Genomic DNA, 20709 nt, shown 5'->3' with positions numbered 1-20709 from the left:
AAATTTTCAAATGTACAGAAAAGTGGAAAGGATTGTGCATATGTGCATCACCAAGGCGCTGCAATTGACCTTTGCCGTATTTGCTTTATCAAGCATCTATCCATCCCTCTATCCACCCAACAGTGCATCATTTGATGCATTTCAAAGTAGGGGCACCTGGGTGGCTCAGTCAGTTAAGCGTCTGACTGCGGCTCAGGTCATGATCTCACAGCTCGTGAGTTTGAGTCCTGCATTGGGCTCTGCGTTGACAGCTCAGAGACTGGAGCCTACTCTGGATTCTGTGTCTCCCTCTCTCTCTCTGCCCCTCCCCCGTTCACACCCTGTCTCTCTCTCAAAAAAAAAAAAAACATTAAAAAAAATTCAAAGTAAATTGCAGACATCAGCACACTTCACTCCGAAACACCTCAACAACAGTTCCATTGAGAAATAATTGATATACATCACTGTATAAGTTTAAGGCACACAGTTTTATTTACAAATATTGTGGAATGATTGTCATTGTAGTTCAGCTAACACCTATCATGTCATATAGATACAATAAAAAGAAGAAGAAGAAGAAGAAGAAGAAGAAGAAGAAGAAGAAGAAGAAGAAAAAGTTTCTCTGTGATGAAGGTGGGTTTTTTTTTTTTGTAGATGCATTGCATTTTATTTAATTGTGTTTTTTTAATTTGAATTTTAGTTAACATACACTGCAATATTGGTTTCAGGAGGAGCAGTTTTATTTTAAATTTGAATAGTTTGCCTACACTTAAAATCAGGACATTTCTCTGTAAAACTATTTTAGGCTTCTCTTAAAAATAGATCTAGCAGAATACTAGGCCCACATTTCCTCATGCAGCACTCTCCTTCCCTGTTAGATGGCGAAGGGCTTTCCAATGTGCCACAGCCCCTGGCAGCTTCGCTCATTTATTGTCTGGCCCTAGAAGCCATCTGAGCTTTCCCCCAGCACTAAGACAACTCCGATGCAAAGATCTGTCCTATAATCACAGAATTACCAGAGTTCTGGGGCGGGGGCGGGGGGGGGGGACCGGAGCAGAGAGACCAGGGAAAATGAAAAGAAATAGATGAGCCAAAGAGATAGTTAGGCTGTGAACCCATGTATCTTGGTGATGGATTGCGGTTGAGGGGGGAGTTGAGAATGATACCCCAATTTCTGATGCCAGCAGTGGGCGCTTGGTGACAACCCTCACTGAGATGAGGCACCCAGGATCAGGCTTTTTTCTCCCTGGGTCGTCTCCCTCTGCTCCTCACTCCTTTCCTCATCCAGCTCCATGGTTTGTTGATTCGGTGGTGCCAGGCTGATAAAGCGTCCGCCCTGATGAGTCTGCCTACCTGACTTTTCTGTGCCCTCACACAGGACCTGGGTGCTGTGGGACAGCAGCAGCCTTGCATGCTGGGGTCAGAATATTTTCTCGTCCAGATATGCCCCTCATTCTCCCATGGTGCCTGTTGTAAGCGTTGCCAGACCAGAGCCTCCCCTCACTCTCAGTGATCAGCTTCCCTCCTAACCCCTGCCCCCGGTAGATTGTACAGGCAAGAACTGCCCCTCGCCCGTCCTGCGATTGTGTGTGCCCTCCTCCCTGCTCAGGAAAGAGACCCTCTTCTTGCCCAAGGTCGGCCACCCCTCTGTGTTCTGGTTCAAGTTTAGTTCTGTTCCTTTGAGACCTTGCTCTAGCAGTCATGCCTTCTCTTTCCTGTGATACTGTTCTTTTACTGGCTCTTTCCTTCCCCGTGCTAAATATGTCACTTCTCCCTCGTCGATCCCATAACCACCACACCTCATTTCACTGGGTTGGAATGGCCTGCTTATGTCCCACTAGACCGTCAGGACCAAGCCTGTTTTGTTCGTTATAACCAGAGCTTGGGATATGGCCTGGCTCGAGCCCAGTGTCAATAAACTTTGACGAGCAATCAAATCAATGCATGAATTCTGGTTTTAGATCCTTTCCTAGTAGCATGGTTCATATGAATTTGTTTGCAAGTGCCATTTCTGAACCAGGCTCTGGAGACTCAAAACTGAGCATCAGACCATGGCAAGTTCCTGGAGGTAAATCCACCCCGAGGCTCCACGGTAGCTCCTCAGCGACACTAGGAGAGGCTGCCTGCCTGGGTATTGCCCTCTGGTTCCAGAAGGGAGCCCGTGAAGGGAGCCTTTGTCTTTATCATGATGCCTTACATTTTATCTAAGACCATTATAAGAAGATAATGTATTACGCAAAATAACACCACAGGAATAATAGTGGCCACAATACGCTGAACTCTAATAGAAGCAGGGTCTGTGAGGGTGCCTTAATCTCCCCTGGGACATCCAAAGTATAACCAAGGCTCACTGTGTTGAGCCCCCAGTGCCACAGAAGTGTCCTCGGAACTTGGAAGAGGGAGCCGTGGGTGGGAGAACACATATGGCCTTTTGGCCATGCAGGCCATGCCTGGGCTCTGTGAGTGCCACACAGATACTGTCCTGAAATTCCAGAAGACCAAAGGTATGGTTTGCCCTGGCATATATCCATGGAGGTAGGTGCAAGAATGCTCATTATGGGTCACCTGGGTGGCTCAGTCAGTTGAGTGTCTGACTTCAGCTTAGGTCATGATCTCATGGTTCATGAGTTTGAACCCACCATTGGGCTCACACTGCCAGTACAGGGGGCTGCTTGGGATTCTCTGTCTCTCTCTGCCCCTCCCCCACTTGCACCCTCTCCACCATCCCCCCTGTCAAAAATAAATAAACATAAAATAAAGAATGCTTGAGGTGGCTCAGTCAGTTGGATGTCCAGCTTCGGCTCAGGTCATGATCTCACGGTTCGTGGGTTCAAGCCCCATGTAGGGCTCTGTGCTGACAGCTCAGAGACTGCAGCCTGCTTCGGATTCTGTCTCCAGCTCTCTCTGCCCCTCCACCGCTTGTGCTCTGTCTCTGTCTCTAAAATAAATAAACATCAAAAAAAATTAAAAAACAAAATAAAGAATGCCCATTATAGCAGTGTTATTAATAGTGAAAACATAAATTAAAAACAGCCCCAAAACTGTAGGGAAATGGCTGTGGAATATTATGTAGTCATTAAAGAGAATGAGGTGCACATATGCATAGAGCACCAAGAGATACTGCTACACCAGAAAAACAAATTGCAGAACAATATGGACTGTGCAATATCTTTGTATGGTAAAATAAAATATATATGCATATAGATACATCGAAGGATCTCTACCCAACTGATGGATAGCTAAACCTACTTCTGGGAATGGAACAGTATTGAGGGAGGTGAAAGGGCTATTTACTTTATTGCTTCCCTTATAATAAATATATATATTCATTACTTGTGAACTTAAATACAAATAACAAAGAAAAAAAATGCAAGGGCCACATACATTTTGGATTTCTGACCACACGACCACTTGTGAAACAAAGTGAATGCCCCAGCCTCCAGCACCAAATGCCATAATCCTTTCTTCTGATAGTTTAAGGTAAAGAAAAAAGTTTCTTTTCTTAAATTCCAAATCTGTACTGTCCCATACAAGTAGCCACTGGCCTCACGGGGATGTTGAACACCCGAGATGTGGCTGGTCAGAGTCAACAGCGCTATAAGTATACGATGCACACCAGACTTCAAGGTATATATAAACGAAGAAATTCTCATTAATAATTTTTATATTGATTATATGTTGAGACAATAACACTTTAGACACGTTGGGTTAAAATATACTATTAAAATTAAGTTCACCTGTTTCTTTTGCCCTTTGGGTGGCTCGGTCAGTTAAGTGGCCGACTTCAGCTCAGGTCATGATCTCACAGTTTGTGAGTTCGAGTCCCACATCCAGCTCTGGTGCTGACAGCTCAGAGTCTGGAGACCGATTCAGATTCTGTGTCTCCCTCTCTCTCTGCCCCTTCTCTGCTCATGCTCTCTCTCTCTCTCTCTCTCTCTCTCTCTCTCTCAAAAATAAATAAACATTAAAAAAAGAAGAAAAACTGAAATTACATATATGGCTCCCATCTGAGGCCCTCAACATTTCCACTGGATAGTGCTGCTGTACTCTTTTCCACTGCAGAGATCAATGGTGTCTGTCTTCTTGTTTTCTTGGGATTGGGCACAGGGACTGGCAGGGCACGGGCAGTCGGCAACTGCCCACAGACTTACAGAACAGAGGAAAGCTCACTTGGAGTGTTGACGTACCAATCTTGTTTCTCTGTTTGCCTGGGGCGTTGGGAAGCTCAGCGCTGAATTTCATGCTCAGTTGAGGTCCTAACAATGTGGGAAACAAAGGCAGAAGAAAAAATTAAATTTCCTGACAACTTACAGTCCACTGACAAGTCCTCGAGACGGGCAGAGTGACCTTCCTCTGGGAACCCAGCTGTTTCCATGATGACACTTCGCGAAGGGCAAGATGTGATCTTAGCCCAACCCCCGGGATCCTGTAAGTCTACTTTAACATATAAAAATTCCTTTGGAAACTTCCTTTATCTCTACCCACCCCCCACCAACATATATGTTGGCAATGGGGTATGGATTTATTTATTTTATTATTTTTTTAACGTTTATTTATTTTTGAGAGAGAGAGAGAGAGACAGAGCATGAACAGGGGAGGGGCAGAGAGAGGGAGACACAGAATCGGAAGCAGGCTCCAAGCCATCAGCCCAGAGCCCGACGCAGGGCTCGAACTCATGGACCACGAGATTGTGACCTGAGCTGAAGTCGGACGCTTAACCAACTGCGCCACCCAGGCGCCCCTGGGGTATGGATTTAAATCCTTGCCTTTGGGGTTGGGCAAAACATTTCTCAGGTTGAATGACACTTTGGAGAAATTCCAGGTTTTCTCATCCAGCAGAACTTTTCCAAGCAACTTTTCAGGGTGTCATAGTGTTTAAGGTCACACACTTGAGCCAGACAGCCTAGGTACCCACCCCTGGTCTGCTGGTCTACTAGCCACGTGGCCTCAAACAGGGTATGCCTGCATCAATTTCCTCATCTATTAAATGGATGAAAATAATAGTAAACCCACCTCAACCTCATGGGGTGATTGTGGGGCAAAATGAATTAATACAGGCCAAATGCTTAGCACATAGTTAAGCACCCAGAACATAGTAAGTGCTCAATTAGCATTAGTTATTCCATGGATCCACGGCTTATGCCAGGTCCTGGGGAAACTGATGAATCTGACCCAGCCCCTGCTCAGATCTGGGATGAGGTGGAAGATACAGATAAATGAGTGTGATAAGCATCATAAGTGTCACGATGGGGGCAATAGAGTACTGAGGGGACAGGATATTTGAAAGGATGTCACAGAGATCCAATCCTTGAGCTGAGGCTCACAAGACACGTAGGTGTTTGCCAGCCCAGTGGACACTTCGGGCAAAATGAAGGCGCTGACCTCCCTCATTACGAAAATAGCTTTCTTTTCTGATTCAAAAAATAAAATGCATTCATAAAAAACATGGCAAAGAATAAAGAAGGAAATAAAAACGATGCTGTACTGGTTAAGCGGTGTAAACATATCAGGGCACATTTCCCCAGATCTCTCCTCAGGCAGTGAGATATATTCTCACGAATAGATGTGCAACTGCAGTGTCACGCAAATGGTGTCACCACAATGCACGGGGGCCATGAAGGATGCTGGAGCCCTGCCAGAAGGATGCTGAGGGGATGGAAGCAGGGTTAGAGGGGGGCATTGGGGAAATAACGAAGCCTGCTCGATCTGTTTCATATCCCAATGCTGCCACTTACAGGCGTTGTGATCTCAGGCAATTCATTAGCCTTCTGAAGCTCAGATCCTCCATCTGGAAACAGGAGACATCATCAGGCTTCCTCCAAGGGCATGGGATCAGCATGTGGTCTGGAGAGGTAGGGCCCAAGGACAGCTGTAACAAGGACGAGTAAGGGGAGGGCAGGCAGGTATGAAAGACCAGCTAAAGCCTTTCTGAGAGGGTGCCACCAAACCCAGCTCGAGGATGGGGAACACAAGTAGGACACTAGACTCTGTGTAGTTTCACTTTAGAACGGGGAAATCTCACCTTTCCGAAACCTGCTCTTCCAAAGCTTTGCTTACTTTGCCCTCTGGCGGCCACAATCTGCAACTACAGCGCTTTGCTCAAGCTCTTTCCCAGAAGGGCGTGGGGCTGGGGCTCTTCCCAGCGGGTACTCCTTACCTCTTCCCCTGATCCACTAACCAAGTGAGCATCTCGGGTAGCCAAATGCAGGGGGCTGAGAATGTGGGAGAGCACATAGCCAGGTAGGTGGGCATGCTCCACAAACAAGAGGCAGGAGGCTGGCTCCCCAGGATTGGACTAGTGAAACCACACATAAAAGACTGAACTTATGGACTCCACTGAGGTGATGGGAGGATAGGAACAGGATGGTAAGAAGCCAGTGCTACCAGCTGCCCAGTTCTCTGCCCACAGCAAGGCCGTGTGAACGGCGGCTGGTTAGCTTGGAGACAAAGAGGGAAGGCAAGAGCCAAGAGCTGGCATGTAGCCAGCGCTGCTCAGGGGCAGGAGCCAGGCCTGGGGTATGACAGGGCTGGCTGTGAGCAGAGAGAGCTCTTTCTCAGAGATCCGGGCTTTGGGCTTTTGTAGAGCGAAGCCATTAGAACCATTTGATCTAGTTCTCCGGGCCCTGATCCTACAGGCACGGAAGGCCTGGAGCTCTGGCTGCAAGCAACCTCTGCTTAGCCTTGCACTTTCCCAGGGAGACAACGGACATAGCTGCTTCCTGAATGTTGCGGACTGCACACGGTCATCGAGCACGGCGGAGGATTGGCAGCAATGGCGTTGGCCCTGCGCTGCGGGGCGGGGGGGGGGGGGGGGGGGGGGGGGGGCGCAATGTCAATTAGCACAGCTGCTTTGGAAAGTTCAGTATCCTTGAGGAATGTCGATCGTGCATCCCCAAACCTCAGCAATTCCACTCCTGGGTAGGCAGCCTAGACCCCGGTCTTGAAAAGTTTGCGCTCACGTTCTCCCTACAAGAATTTGAAGGATTCGGTGATTCTTCGTACACTTCGAGTTGTGTAGAACTTTAACATAGGTAGAACTTTTTGCTGTAAGTTTAAATAAACTTGCAAAGACTATAATTTCCATCATCATCAGAATGGCAGCATCTTAAAATATAGCAGTTAGTCACTCTTTTAATATTACCCATAGGCGGGGCACCTGGGTGGTTCAGTCCGTTGAGTGTCTGGCTCTTGATTTCCGCTCAGATCATGATCTCACGGGTTCGTGAGTTCGAACCCCGCGTTCCGCTCCTTGCACTGACGGTGCAGAGCCTGCTTGGGATTCTCTCTCTCTCCCTCTCTCTCTCCCTCTCTCTCTCCCTCTCTCTGTCCCTCCTGCATACACTGTCTCTCCCAAAATAAGTAAATAAACTTAAATAAAATAAAATAATCCATAGGAATATGAATGCCACAGTGATTTGATACCCACAATTATCCACTTAAAAAATACACAAACAAGTTTTTCTTGAACAGCTGCATATTTTATATTGTTTCATCCTCTCTTTGAACTTATATTTTTATTGTGCACAACCCTGTGAATGCCTTCGTGCACCCTGACAAATCCAGAGTTCCCTCGGAGTGGATCCATGACCTCTTTCTGGCAACTCTCCTTGCCCTCATTGGCCAAGCTGACTCAGGTTTCATTTAGCTAGGTGGTTTTCCAGGAAGACCCCAAACCAGCTGGGTGTTTTCCTGGCTCAGTGACCTACTGATATCCTTTCTTCCCATTACCCCCTGTTTACTCATCAAAAAAGGTCTGAAATAAAGTCCTAGCATACAGGGACATAAGCATCTAGCGACAACACTCAGAATATCTCTGCTTGTGTAAAGAACAAGTAATTTTTAAAAAATGTTTATTTATTTTGGGGTGCCTGGGCGGCTCAGTTGGTTGAGCATCAGACTTCTGTTCAGGTTATGATCTTGCATTAGTGGGTTTGAGCCCCTCATTGGACTCTGTACTGACAGCTCAGAGCCTGGAGCCTGCTTTGGATTCTGTGGCTCCCTCTCTCTCTCTCTCTCTCTCTGCTCCTCCCCTGTTGGCGCTCTGTCTCTGAAAAAATAAAATAAAACATTAAAAAATTTAAAAAATGAAATTTTAATTATTTCTTTAGAGAGAGGGCACATGCACAATTGGGGGGGGGGGCAGAGAGAGGGGCAACAGAGGATCCAAAGTGGGCTCCGTGCTGATGGCAGAGAGCCCTCCATGGGGCTCGAACCCTTGAACCCCGAGGTCATGACCTGAGCAGGAGTCGGAGGCTCAACTGACTGAGCCACCCAGGAGCCCCAACAAGTAATTTTGTATACAATATCTCCACATGTTGAGAACTTATAAGAGAACCAGGCACTATGCTAAGTACTTTATATACATTTTCCCCCAAATCCTCACAATGCGCTTTATGACCTATTTGCCATGATATTAACCCATTTTGCCAACCAAAGGAAACTGCCTTCTAAGACCAAAAACTCTAGCCTCCTCAAGAAAATTACTTATTAACATCCAGGAATTTAAAGGGTTATGCAATATTGATAATTTTCCACCAACCAGAAGCCACGTTGGGGAAGGGATACCTGTGACATCCGAATTGTATGCAGACCTGTTGAGAAGATAGGAACTAGGGACCAGGACATTTCTTAAATTCTTTCTGTATGGCAACTTTGAATTAAAATCAAAACTAAAATGAGGGGCACTTGGGAGGCTCAGTCAGTTAAGCGTCCAACTTCGGCTCAGGTCACCATCCCATGGTGTGGGTTCGAGCCCTGCATCAGGCTCTGTGCTGACAGCTCAGAGCCTGGAGCCTGCTTCAGATTCTGTCTTCCTCTTTCTCTGCCCCTCCCTCCCTCATGCTCTGTCCGTTTCTCTCTCTCTCAAAAACATAAAAAGTAAAAAGTAAAATCAAAGCAGGATAGTACGTGAGTGGAATAAATTTGGGACCACAAAGAGTTTCAGCATCCCAAGTCCTGTCCAGCCCAGCCCAGCCCAGCCCAATCCCACCACAAAAGAGGTCAGCTTGGAAGAGGAACCGCTAGAGGGCGGCAGAGCGCAGCGGACGCACCCAGGTCGCGGGGAGTCCCAGCCTCTGTCCTGTCGTCTCAAATTAAGAACGCTGGTGGGGGCGGCGTGCACCTCTGGCTGACAGGTCCTCATTAGACACCACCACAACTTCTCAAGAAGTGGAAAAGAGGCGGGTGTCTGGGGGAGGGTTATGGACCAGCGCCGTCCAGTAGAAATACAACGTGAGCACATAGATAATTTTAAGCTTGTTGGTAACCGCTTAAAGGGAGAAAGAAGGAACGGGTGATGTTAAATTTAAGAATATTTTTAATTTAGTCCTGTATGTCCAAGCTGGTATCATTTCAACATGGTATTATCGTAAACATTATTGAGATGTCTTACTTTTCTGATTATGCCTTTGAAATCCAACATGTATTTTCTATTTACAGCCCTCTGAACTTGGATGAGCCACATTTCAAGGGTTCAATAGCCGCTTGTAACTATAGACATTTAATTTCCATCGGGTAAGTACCTCTTAGAGGATAAGGGCCTCATGAAGATTCGAGTAGTTTCCCAGAGAGGTCAGTCCAAGGACCTCTTGGCCTTGGCCTGCCGCCCCTCCCCCACCCCCCTACACCTGCCTGTAAATATTTCTCCTGGGGCACTATGGAACTTCTCCCTAAAATGCAAGTCAAGGATCCTGGGTGGCTCAGTCAGTTAAGCCTCAGACTCTTGGTTTCGGCTCAGGTCACGATCTCCCTGTTCGTGAATTTGGGCCCCACGTCAGGCTCTGTGCTGACAGTGTGGAGCCTGCTTGGGATTCTCTCTCTCCCTCTCTCTCTACCCCTCCTGCTTGTGCTCTCTCTCTCTACCTTTCTCTCTCTCAAAATGAATTAATGAACTTAAAAAAATAAAATGAAATGCAAGCCAATGTGTCATGCCCCAGGTTAGGAGCCTTCTGTGGCTCCCCATCCCCTCCATTCCCTTCTGCTCTGAGACCAGAGCTGTTCAGGCTTGAGGAGGTGTGACGGTTTCCGTAGATTCACTCCAAAAGAGCGCAGGGATTGAGAAGACGGCCACTTAATTCTAGATCCAGTTGCCCACTGAGAGAGACAGACCCTCAGAGAGGTAACAGGGGTGTTCCCTCATCTGTAACCTGGGGATAATAACAGTACTTCTCCAGTAGGCTTGTTGGAAAGTTTAAATGATGGGCTTTTAACAGTGCTTGGCACATAGTAAGAGCTAAATCAACGTTAACTCTAAAAAACCCTACCTTTGCATGACTGCATTTCAACACTCTTAAGCAATTCTTTTTTTGCCAAAATATGTAAACTTCTGGGAACTCTGTCAGCTGCTGTGCTGCCAGAGGGGCCTGGCATGGCTGTGATCAAACCTTGACAACCGTGGTCCCTGGATCAGGCTGTTCTGACCTTACCTCCTGTCACCTTCAGCTAAATGGACCCCATCATTACCAGTCTGCCAACTAAACTTTTTAAACAATGCGAAGGAAAAGATTACCCATTAAAATACCTCCAAACACGATTGACTGTGAGTTATGCTGGAGCCTAGTTCCTCATTCCAGGGTGTCAGCCTCCTGCCTGGTGACAAGGCCCAGGCCCAGCGGAGGCAGCCAAACAGGCCAAGGTTTGACTTCTGGCTCTGCCATCCACTCCGTGGGTGCCTTAAACAAACGGCTTACTTCACTATGCCTCACGGGTGTCACGAGCGCTTTCGGCACTACGTGTTTTACAAATCATGGTTTCTTATCATCAGAGACAATGATTGTAATATATTTTTTCTGTGAATTAAAAAGTAAGACAGTTTCTTTACAGTCATGAAATGACATGATCAGCAAACTGATGTGGAATGCAATTCGGTTACACGCTTAAATGCTTCAGGGGCGCCCGGGTGGCTCAGTCGGTTAAGCGTCCGACTTCGGCTCAGGTCATGATCTCGCGGTCCGTGAGTTCGAGCCCCATGTCGGGCTCTGTGCTGACCGCTCGGAGCCTGGAGCCTGTTTCCGATTCTGTGTCTCCCTCTCTCTCTGACCCTCCCCCGTTCATGCTCTGTCTCTCTGTCTCAAAAATAAATAAACGTTAAAAAAAATGCTTTAAATACACTTCCCCTTTGACCTAGCTATTCCACTTCTGGCAAATTACCTGCAAATGTATTCCTCTATGTGAGAAACTGCATATGCACCGGAATGCGCACTGTGACAGAAGATTGGAAGACACCAAAGTGTCCAACACTAGGGAACTGTTTAAACCAATTGTGATACCTCTATCAGATGGGACTCTGTGAAATCATGAACAAGAATGAAATGGTTCTGTGTCTAGTGGAATGAACCACTTTCCAGATTAAAAAAAGAAAAGAACCACGTGGGGAAACAGTGTGGAAAATGTTATGATTTGTGGAAAAATTAAAGAGAAAGGTTATATATGTGAGCACTTACAAGTGCATTGAATACCTTTGGATGGAGATACCATACCGCGCGTCTGGATGTGGTCTCTGGATGGAGGGTTGCAGAGCGGGGCTTCAGACATGGAAAGGAGGCTGACTTTTCACTGAACACCCGTTTTGAATGTTGTAGGATGTGCATGCATATTGAGTAAATTTTTCATTAATTTGAAAACAGAGATGAACCCCTGAGGATATCCAAGCTCAGTTGTAACATTTTCTTCAAAGGTGATAAACACATGGCTAACGGACACATGAAAAGATGCTTGACATCACGCACCATCAGAGAAATGCACAGCAAAACCACAAGAGATACAAGCAGCACCTCATGCCTGTTAGAATGGCTATTTGTAAAAAAAAAAAAAAAAAAAAAAAAAAGACAAGAAATATGTGCTGGTGAGGATGTGGAAAAAAGGGACCCCTGTGCATGGTTGGTGAGAATGCAAACTGATGCAGCTAGTATGAAAAACAGTATGGAGCTTCCTCAAAAAATTGAAAAAAATTTTTAACTACCAGGGGCACCTGGATGACTCAGTGGGCTGAGTGTCTAACTCTTAAAAAAAAAATTTTTTTTAACATTATTTATTATTAAGAGACAGAGAGAGACAGAGCATGAGCATGGGAGGGGCAGAGAGAGGAGGAGACACAGAATCTGAAGCAGGCTCCGGGCTCTGAACTGTTAGCACAGAGCCCGACGTGGGGCTCAAACTCACAAACCGAGTGAGACCATGACTGAGCTGAAGTTGGACGCTTAATTGACTGAGCCACCCAGGTGCCCCTAACTCTTGATTTCGGCTCAGGTCATGATCCCAGGGTCATGGAATCAAGCCCTATGTCAGGCTCCATGCTGAGCGTGGAACCTGCTTGGGATTCTCTCTCTCTCAAATAAAAAAATAGGGGCGCCTGGGTGGCTTAGTTGGTTAAGCGTCCAACTCTTGATATCAGCTCACATCATAATCTTGCGGTTCATGAGATCGAGCCCCACATCAGGCGCTGTGCTGACAGCATAGAGCCTGCTTGGGATTCTCTCTCTCCCTCTCTCTCTACCCCTCCCCCATCTATGCTTTCTCTCTCTCTCAAAATAAATAAATAAACATTAAAAATTTTTAAATAAAAAAAATAATATTAAAGAAAATACAACTACCATATGATCCAGTAATCCTACTTCTGGATATTCATCTGAAGGAAATAAAAACACTGTCTCGATGAGATATCTTCACCCCCATGTTTAATGCACATTATTTACAATAACCAAGACATGGAAGTCACCCAAGTGGTAGCTGATGAATGAATGGATAATGAAATGTGATATACACATATATTATATATACATATCCATAGGTGTACATATATACACACATATGTACATATACACATATACCTACACAAATATACATATATACATTCACATATGTACATATATAAACGTACATATCATTCAGCTGAAGGAAGGAAATTCTGCCATTTGTAACATGGATGGACTTCACAGGCATTATGCTAAGTCATAGGAAGGAAGTCAGAGGAAAAAAATACTGGGTGATCTTACGTATTTTTATTTTTAAAGATTTTATTGTTAAGTAATCTGTATGTCCAATGTGGGGCTCAAACTTACAACTCCAAGATCAAGAGTTGCATGTCCTACCTACTGACCCAGCCAGGAATCCCTAGTGTGTGATCTTACTTATATGTAGAATCTTTTTAAAAAGAAAAAAAAAAGCCAAACTCATAGAAACAGAGTAGAGTGGTGGTTATCAGAGACTGAGGGGTGGGGGAAATAGGTAGAGGTGGTCAAATACTTGGACTTCCAGTTATAAGATGAATAAGTTCTGGGCATCTAAGGACAGCATGGTGACTATAGTTAATAATACTGTATTGTACACTTGCAATTGCTAAGAGTAGATCTTGGAAGTTCTCACCACACACACGCGCGCACACACACACACACACACACACACACACACAGGATAACTATATGAGGTGATGGATGTGTTAACTAACCTAATAGTGGTAATCCCTTCAAATCATTACACTGTACACCTTAAACTTACACAATGTCATATGTCAATTATATCTCAGTAAAGCTGAATAAAATAGTTGTAATAAGGGAAGTGCAAATTAAAACAATGAGATTATACTTTTCACCCATCAGATCAGCCAGCATTTCCAAGTCTGGCATCAAGAGTTGGCTTACACCGGTCCTATCATCCCTTGTTGGTGGTGAAGTAAATTGATAACAGCTAACTCTAAAACAACCTGGCAGTAACGAGTTGAATGTACTTGTCCTATGACTGTGTAATCCCATTTTTCAGTGTCCGTTCAAAGCCAAAGTTAGAGCTGGGTCCCTCCGATGGCTCTGCATTAGCCCGGCAGGAGAGTTCTCTCTGTGGGGGCTAGGCCCAGGTTGGATGTGCGGGTCAAAGACACTGGCTTTGCTGTATTATTTCCAGTGTTTTCTAATACAAGGAGAATGTACTCATACAATACTTATGTAATGAAAAGTTGAAAAATTTTGAAGTATTTTATAAACATGGTTTTCAAGAGGTGTGTGAGAAAAGAAAAAGAGACAAGGAGAGGGGAAAAAATATTTCCATTGCCTAAAGTAACCACCTGGACCTTTTACATTTTCCCTTCATTGAATTTTTTTGTTCATAGTTTACTCTTGCACAGTGTTGAGAGGCAATACAATTTTGTATTCTGTTTTTCCCATTAACCTCATGACTTGGCATCGGTCAGCACCTGTGACAGGACCATGAGTTTCTCTCCACAACTTTTTTTTTTTAATTTTTATTTACGTATTTTGAGAGAGAGGAGAGAGAGAGAGAGAGAACAAAGGAGGGTTAGAGAGAGAGGGAGAGAGAGAATTCCAAGCAGGCTCCGCACCGTCAGAGCAGAGCCCAACGGGGGGCTCGATCCCACAACCATGAGACCATGACCTGAGCCAAAATCAAGAGTTGGACGCTTAATCCACTGAGCCACTCAGGTGCCCCTCTCCACATCTCTTAATGGCCTGACGGAAGGAAGGCAGGTGGGCAGGGGTAAGAGGTGGAGGTAGAGTGGGGAGTTCTGTGTGCTCTGGGTACCCATAAGGAGAGGTCCATTGTGGTCTGGATAATTCTTGGTTGTGGGGAACTTTCCTCTGCACTGTGGGATGTTTGGCAGCATCCCTGACCTCCTCTCCAGTTGTGACAATCAAAAGTGTCTTCAGACATTGCCACTGTCACTGGGGAAGAGGGTTGCCAGATTTAACTAATAGAAATAAGGCTGCCTAGTGAAATTTGAATTTCAGATAAATAAGAAATAATTTTCTAGTATAAGTATACCCCAAAGACATACTGGGAGGGGACATACACTGAAAATCTACTTGTTTATCTGAAACTCAAATGAGCTGGGTGGCATGTATTTTACCTGGCAACCTAGGGGTGGGGATGGAGGGATAACCCTCTGTTAAAAGCCCCTGCCATAGGGTGCCAGACAGAAAGGAGCAGACAGAGGAGATCCTTGCTCTGTGGGGCTTACAATCTCATGCAGGATGCTGATGAGAAGGCCACTAAAGTCCCTCAGGTGCCTGGCTGGACTGGGCCCTTAACTCCTGATTCTGCTTCTCCCTCCTCCTACTCAAACAGCTCTCTGCAAAGGGTTCCATGATCCATTCACACTCTGTCTCCTGCAGGGGGAATTCACTGAAACCCAAAGAATAACACTAAGCCTCCAGTGGGCAAATGTAAAGGTCCAGTGCCTCCTGGGGTCTGAATCCACTCAGGAATGAGGCCAGACTCGTGGGACCTCCCCTGCCCGGCGTTTGGGAAGGTGGGGACCTGGGGGGACCATCCACTGAACTTGGCAGGGGTCACTAGGAGAGGAGAGCAGACTCAAAACCTAGAAGCAGAGGATGAGACTGTCCAGTCATTTGATAACTTTTATTTACTGAGTGCTCACTGTGTGCCAGGCACTGTGCTAGGTGCTAGGGAGGCAGCAGCCAACAGGCAGAGCTGGTCCCCACTCAGGTGGGCAGGAATGGGAGGCCTAGGCAGGGATCACGGCCAGTGCTGTCTGGGAGAGGGCATCGAGAGGACCAGCCTGAACTGGTCTGGGGAGCAGAGGAGTGATTAGTGGGTGGTGAGTCCAGCTCTGGATATATGTGGAGTCCATGGTACTGGAGACATTGGGGTCAAAGGAGCAGAAGAACTGGGGTCTGGGCTAGGAAGAGAAATGTGCTCAGAAGCCCTGGGTGAGGGTGGGATGGCAAGAGTTGGTAGGAGAGAGAGAAGAGGGTGGGGACAGAGCCTGGGGGTCTCCGTATGCAGGGGCAGTGAGGGGAAACAGTCAGAGGGCTGGGTAGGGGTGAATCCAGAGGGCCAGTGAAGCGGAGAAGAGAGGTCCCAGGAGGGAGCAGTGGGCAGCCAGCAGCGCTGCTGAGGAGGCAGGTGGGCTGGAGGTGGTGGTGGTGGGGGCACTGGGGATACAAGCCAGGGCAGTTCTGGGCATCACACTTCAGGACGAACATTCGTAGGAAGAGAAGATCCAGGGACAGACCAGGTTACATTTGTGGAAATGTTAGAATGAACTGGGGAGGTCAGCATGAGAAAGAAGCTTCCCAGGGTCATGAGTACCCCATAGTTGCAGCCCCTCAGACTCAGAGTGCCTGGGGTTGCAACACTGACACACCCTCTGCCCCTGGCTCTCTCTGCTCCAATCCAGTTGGCCTCTTCGCTGCTCCTTTGATATCCCACCCCAGTGCCTTTGCACCTGCTGTTCCTTTTGCCTGGAATACTTCCCCAATACATCCTCACCTCCTTTAGATTTTTACTCAAATGTTATATTCCCCATTAGGCCTTCCCTGACCTTCAATTTAAAATAGTAACATCCCCTCCAAGTGTTACCTAATTTTCTTCCTCCCTTCTCTACTTTATTTTTCTCCATAACATATTTATCACCATCTAATAAAACCTATATTACATTAAAATTTTTTGCTTTGATTTGAATGGGTAATACGTTCTCACAGTTCAAGATTCAAAGTTGTGTCCAGTCTTTCACTAGTACAAATCAAACTGCAATGAATAACCTCATGCCTACCTCATTTCACCCTGCAGATGAAGCACTGGGCTATAATCATAGAAGTGGGACGCCAGCTCAGGGGGTAAATGCAATTCTTTTTTGAAAAAAAATTTTAAGTTTATTTATTTTGAGAGAGACAGAGATAATGCGAGTGGGGGAGGGGCAGAGAGAGGGACAGAGAGAGAATCCCAAGCAGGCTCCGTGCTACCAGCACAGAGCCTGAGACGGAGTTCAAACTCACAAAACTGCGAGATCATGACCAGAGCCGAAACCAAGAGTCCAATGCCCAACCGACTGAGCCACTCAGCCGCCCCCGGGTAAATGCATTTCTAATTTTATCTTACTTATTTTTTTTCACCTGCTCTCCCCACTAAAATGTAAACTCCATGAGAGGGCAGGAATTTTGTTGGATCCCCAATGCCTCAAATAAGGTTTGCCACAGAGTAGATGCTCAACAAGTATAGTTGAATGAATGAGGAACACATTCCTAGAAGCCTGAAGATATGCCCCTGATGACCATCCCAACACCTGCTTCCTTCCCAACCTCAGGGCTATGGATCCTTAGGTATCCTTGAACACAGCACCATAGTCTGCACCAGTCCCACACCCCCTTCAGAAATCAAAAGCCTTTTCCTCAGCAAATGTTCTAAGCCTGCCTTTTCTCTCCCTCTGCTTCCCCTACTTTATCCAGGAAGGCATTTAAAAAATATGTCTACAAAGCAGCATGCATAATTTCACCTCTAAATTCCCTTCCCTGATGACAATTTTCTCTGTAAAATTTTAGAAAAAATTTACAAAATCACTGAATGCTGGAAGAATTATCTGGTGGCAGAGAGAGTAGGCTCATTTTCAAAAACGGAATTCATCCACACAGTGTTTATGTTGTGCCTGACCCCATACTGGCAATGAGAATGAACGAGAACATGATGAAAAACATTTCTGCCATCAGAGGTTCATCATTCACAGGCAGAGAGCACTTAGGAAGCTTCCTTGAGGGCAGGGACTCAGTGTCTGGCATGTTCAAGCTAGACAGTCCCCACCCCCACCCCACCGAGACCCCAACACACACACTGATTAGCTGGTTAATGTTTGAGTCCCCCAGGCCTCTAGCACAATAGTGAAGAAATCGACTTGATAATTCTCCAATTTTTCCTCACCTGTCGGAGAGACTGTTTTCTGTTGGTCGGTTGGTTGACTTTTGGTTTCGTGTTTCTGGGAGTGTCTGTTGACATTTGTCTGAGTCAACGGTTTAACTGCAGGAAACATGGCCATTCTGACCGTAGGCAATCCCCTTTGGGCCCCTCTGGGAGCACCCAGGTCCCATTAGGACTTTTCCCTTTGGCTCCCAGATTTCACAGGGCTGGGGAAGGAGGAGAAGTGAGTACAATATGGAGCTGGACTAACCTGGGTCCAAACCCTGGTCCACCCGCAGGTCACTGTGAGGCCTTGGGCCACTGAGATCGAAACTCCCTTCCTCTTGTGTTCCCAGCACCACCTAGAATCAACCACTTGATACAGAGAAGGGAAGCGGTAAAGTCCAGCACCTAAGACCCCGGCATGGTTGGAATGGAGTCAGAAGCTTCCATGATGGCTATCTGTGTGTCCCAGGCTGGGCCACCTCCTTCACCTTCCTGGTCAAGTGAGCAATTTATGACAAAAACTGGGGCCCACGGGATCATTCCTGAGGGGATCTTGCACTTGTAGCTCCAAACACCTTTTGGCTCCTAACCTAGACTTTCTGAATCTTCTGAGAAGTCCAGATATAAATTAGAGCATTGTCTGGATCTCTTTAATCTCATCCGGCACTCAAGTGTCCATTGCATGTTTATTTATTTATTAAGAGGAGCTCTTTTTTAAATTTTTTTTTTTAACGTTTTTATTTTTGAGACAGAGAGACAGAGCATGAATGGGGGAGGGGCAGAGAGAGAGGGAGACACAGAATCGGAAGCAGGCTCCAGGCTCCGAGCCATCAGCCCAGAGCCCAACGCGGGGCTCGAACTCACCGACCGTGAGATCGTGACCTGAGCCGAAGTCGGACGTGTAACCGACTGAGCCACCCAGGCGCCCCAAGAGGAGCTCTTAATAAACTTCAGTGAACAGAAAAGTCCAGAAGATTTCTAGACATTAGACACCTGCCTCAATGTTTATGCTGGAATGGGGAATCCCACATTTCCATGTGGACCGGATCACCAAGAAAAGTTCCTTTAAAACCTAAAGATAAAGCACCTGGATATTCTTTTGACTCTAAAGAAACTGAAGATTTGAGAAAGCTTGAAGCAGCCTGAACGTGAAGATGACCCAATGGTTATATCAGGAGATGATATTGATTAAGACAAAGGATTTGGCCTTAAAACGAGAACAGAACAACCCCTGCAGATTTTAGGTGGTGACTGGGTCGGTAGGGAAAGAAATGTCATTTCGGTCACCAGACCGGTGTTGTCCAAAGCGGAGCAGCCCAGGGGGCATGTAGGAGACATAGCAACCAAATGCAGTATACAGACCTTGTCTGGATCCTCATTTAGACAAATCAACTGTAAAGGAGAAAACTGTCTAGGGATTTGAGATTGAGCAGATCTTGATAACCATTGAAGCTGAGGGATGGGTACATGGGGCTGAATTTGCTATTCTTTCTGCCTCTGCATATATTTGAATTTTTCCTTAGTAAAAGTGAAATAAAATAAGGCCAAAAAAAAAAAAAAGAGTATTTCAAATGTTAAGACCAAATAATTGTCTTTCCTTACATATCATCAATTGTTTAAAACCATGCCACATTTTTGTTTAGTTCATATTTGAATCACAATTTTCTGGTACAGTTTTGTGCTTTTCCTGGAGTTTTTTGGCATTTTTCCCATTCCTTTCTGAGAGAAGAAACATGCGCCTTCTTTATCATATGATTAGGAGTTTTAAACTTCTTAATTGTGCAATCTATTAACTGGAATTCACTTCATTGTTGAAGACATTTTTAAAACGCTGTTACCAGAACCTATGTTTTCCTGTTCCAATTTAAATGAAATACTTCTAGGCGAACAGTTATTACCCATTCTTTTCAATGTGTGTTTGAGTTAGTTCTGTTGTTTCTTGGCTATTAGGTCAGGCTACCCAGAAGCAGAGCCTGAGGCAAGGATTCTGGTGAAACTGAGACCACTCCCACAGTTAATCACTATCACCAGGATAAAGCAGGGGAAGAAAGCTAAGCAAGGAAATATTCTTGGCTGAAGACTAGCTTCAGTAGGGTCCCGTGAAGACTCTGGAGTCTGTCTCGCCTTGAGACTGGGGTGGAACGGGGAGTGAGGGGGGCATTTTATGCAGCAACTCACAGCAGCCGTGTGGTAGGTGCACCAGACTGCTGAAGATTTGGGAACACCATCCACAAATCCAGTGGTTCTCAAACTTGTTAAAACACAAATCTCAGAGCCCACACTCAGAGTTTCTGATTCAGTAGGTCAGAGGGGAGGGCTGAGAATTTGCATTTTTAACAGCATACCAGATGCTGCCCTGCAGCTACACTTTGAGAATCAGATCACAACATTGTATCTTCCTTTTTTTGGTTGCTTTCCTTGCAGACAAGCTCAAGTAACTTTTTTTCAGCAAGAGTGCATGGGTGGTAAACATTATTCATTCTCACAACTCTATTTGGACTCTACACTTGTTTTTTAGTTTGGTTGGTTCAAAAAAATTGGCCCCAATTTTGCACGCCATTGTTTCATAGCTTCTAGCTCCAGAGAAGCCTGATGCTAACTTGATCTTTATACCTTTATAGATAATCTGTTTGTTTTCAATTTCCAGGAGCTATTAGGCTTTCTGATACCTCATGAGACCCTAAGCATGCATGTTTTTTGTTTGTTTGTTTTTTTTATTCTCCTCTGTATTCAGTGTGTACTTTTAATCTTAAAGACGTGCTGTTTTTTCTCTGGGAAAATTTTATTCTATCATTTCTAATTATTTTCCTGCTTCTATTTTCCCTTTTCTCTCTGGAATATTCATTATATAAATACCAGGACACTTGAACTGATCCTTTGTGATACGATTTTTCCCCCTCTCAAAAAAATTTTTTTTCTCTATTCTTGGAGACTTCCATGACTTTTGCTTCTAGATTTTTAAATTTTATTTTAGAGAGAGCGCACGCACATAAAGGGGGGAAGGGAAGAGGGAGAGAGAAAATCTTAAGCAGGATCCATGCTCAGTGCAGAGCCCAACATGGGGTTCAATCCCATGACTCTGGGATTATG

The sequence above is a fragment of the Acinonyx jubatus genome, chromosome D1, assembly GCF_027475565.1.
Source record: "Acinonyx jubatus isolate Ajub_Pintada_27869175 chromosome D1, VMU_Ajub_asm_v1.0, whole genome shotgun sequence".
Classification (NCBI taxonomy): Eukaryota; Metazoa; Chordata; class Mammalia; order Carnivora; family Felidae; genus Acinonyx; species Acinonyx jubatus.
The sequence above is the reverse complement of the archived record's forward strand: the minus strand, read 5'-3'. Positions refer to the sequence as shown.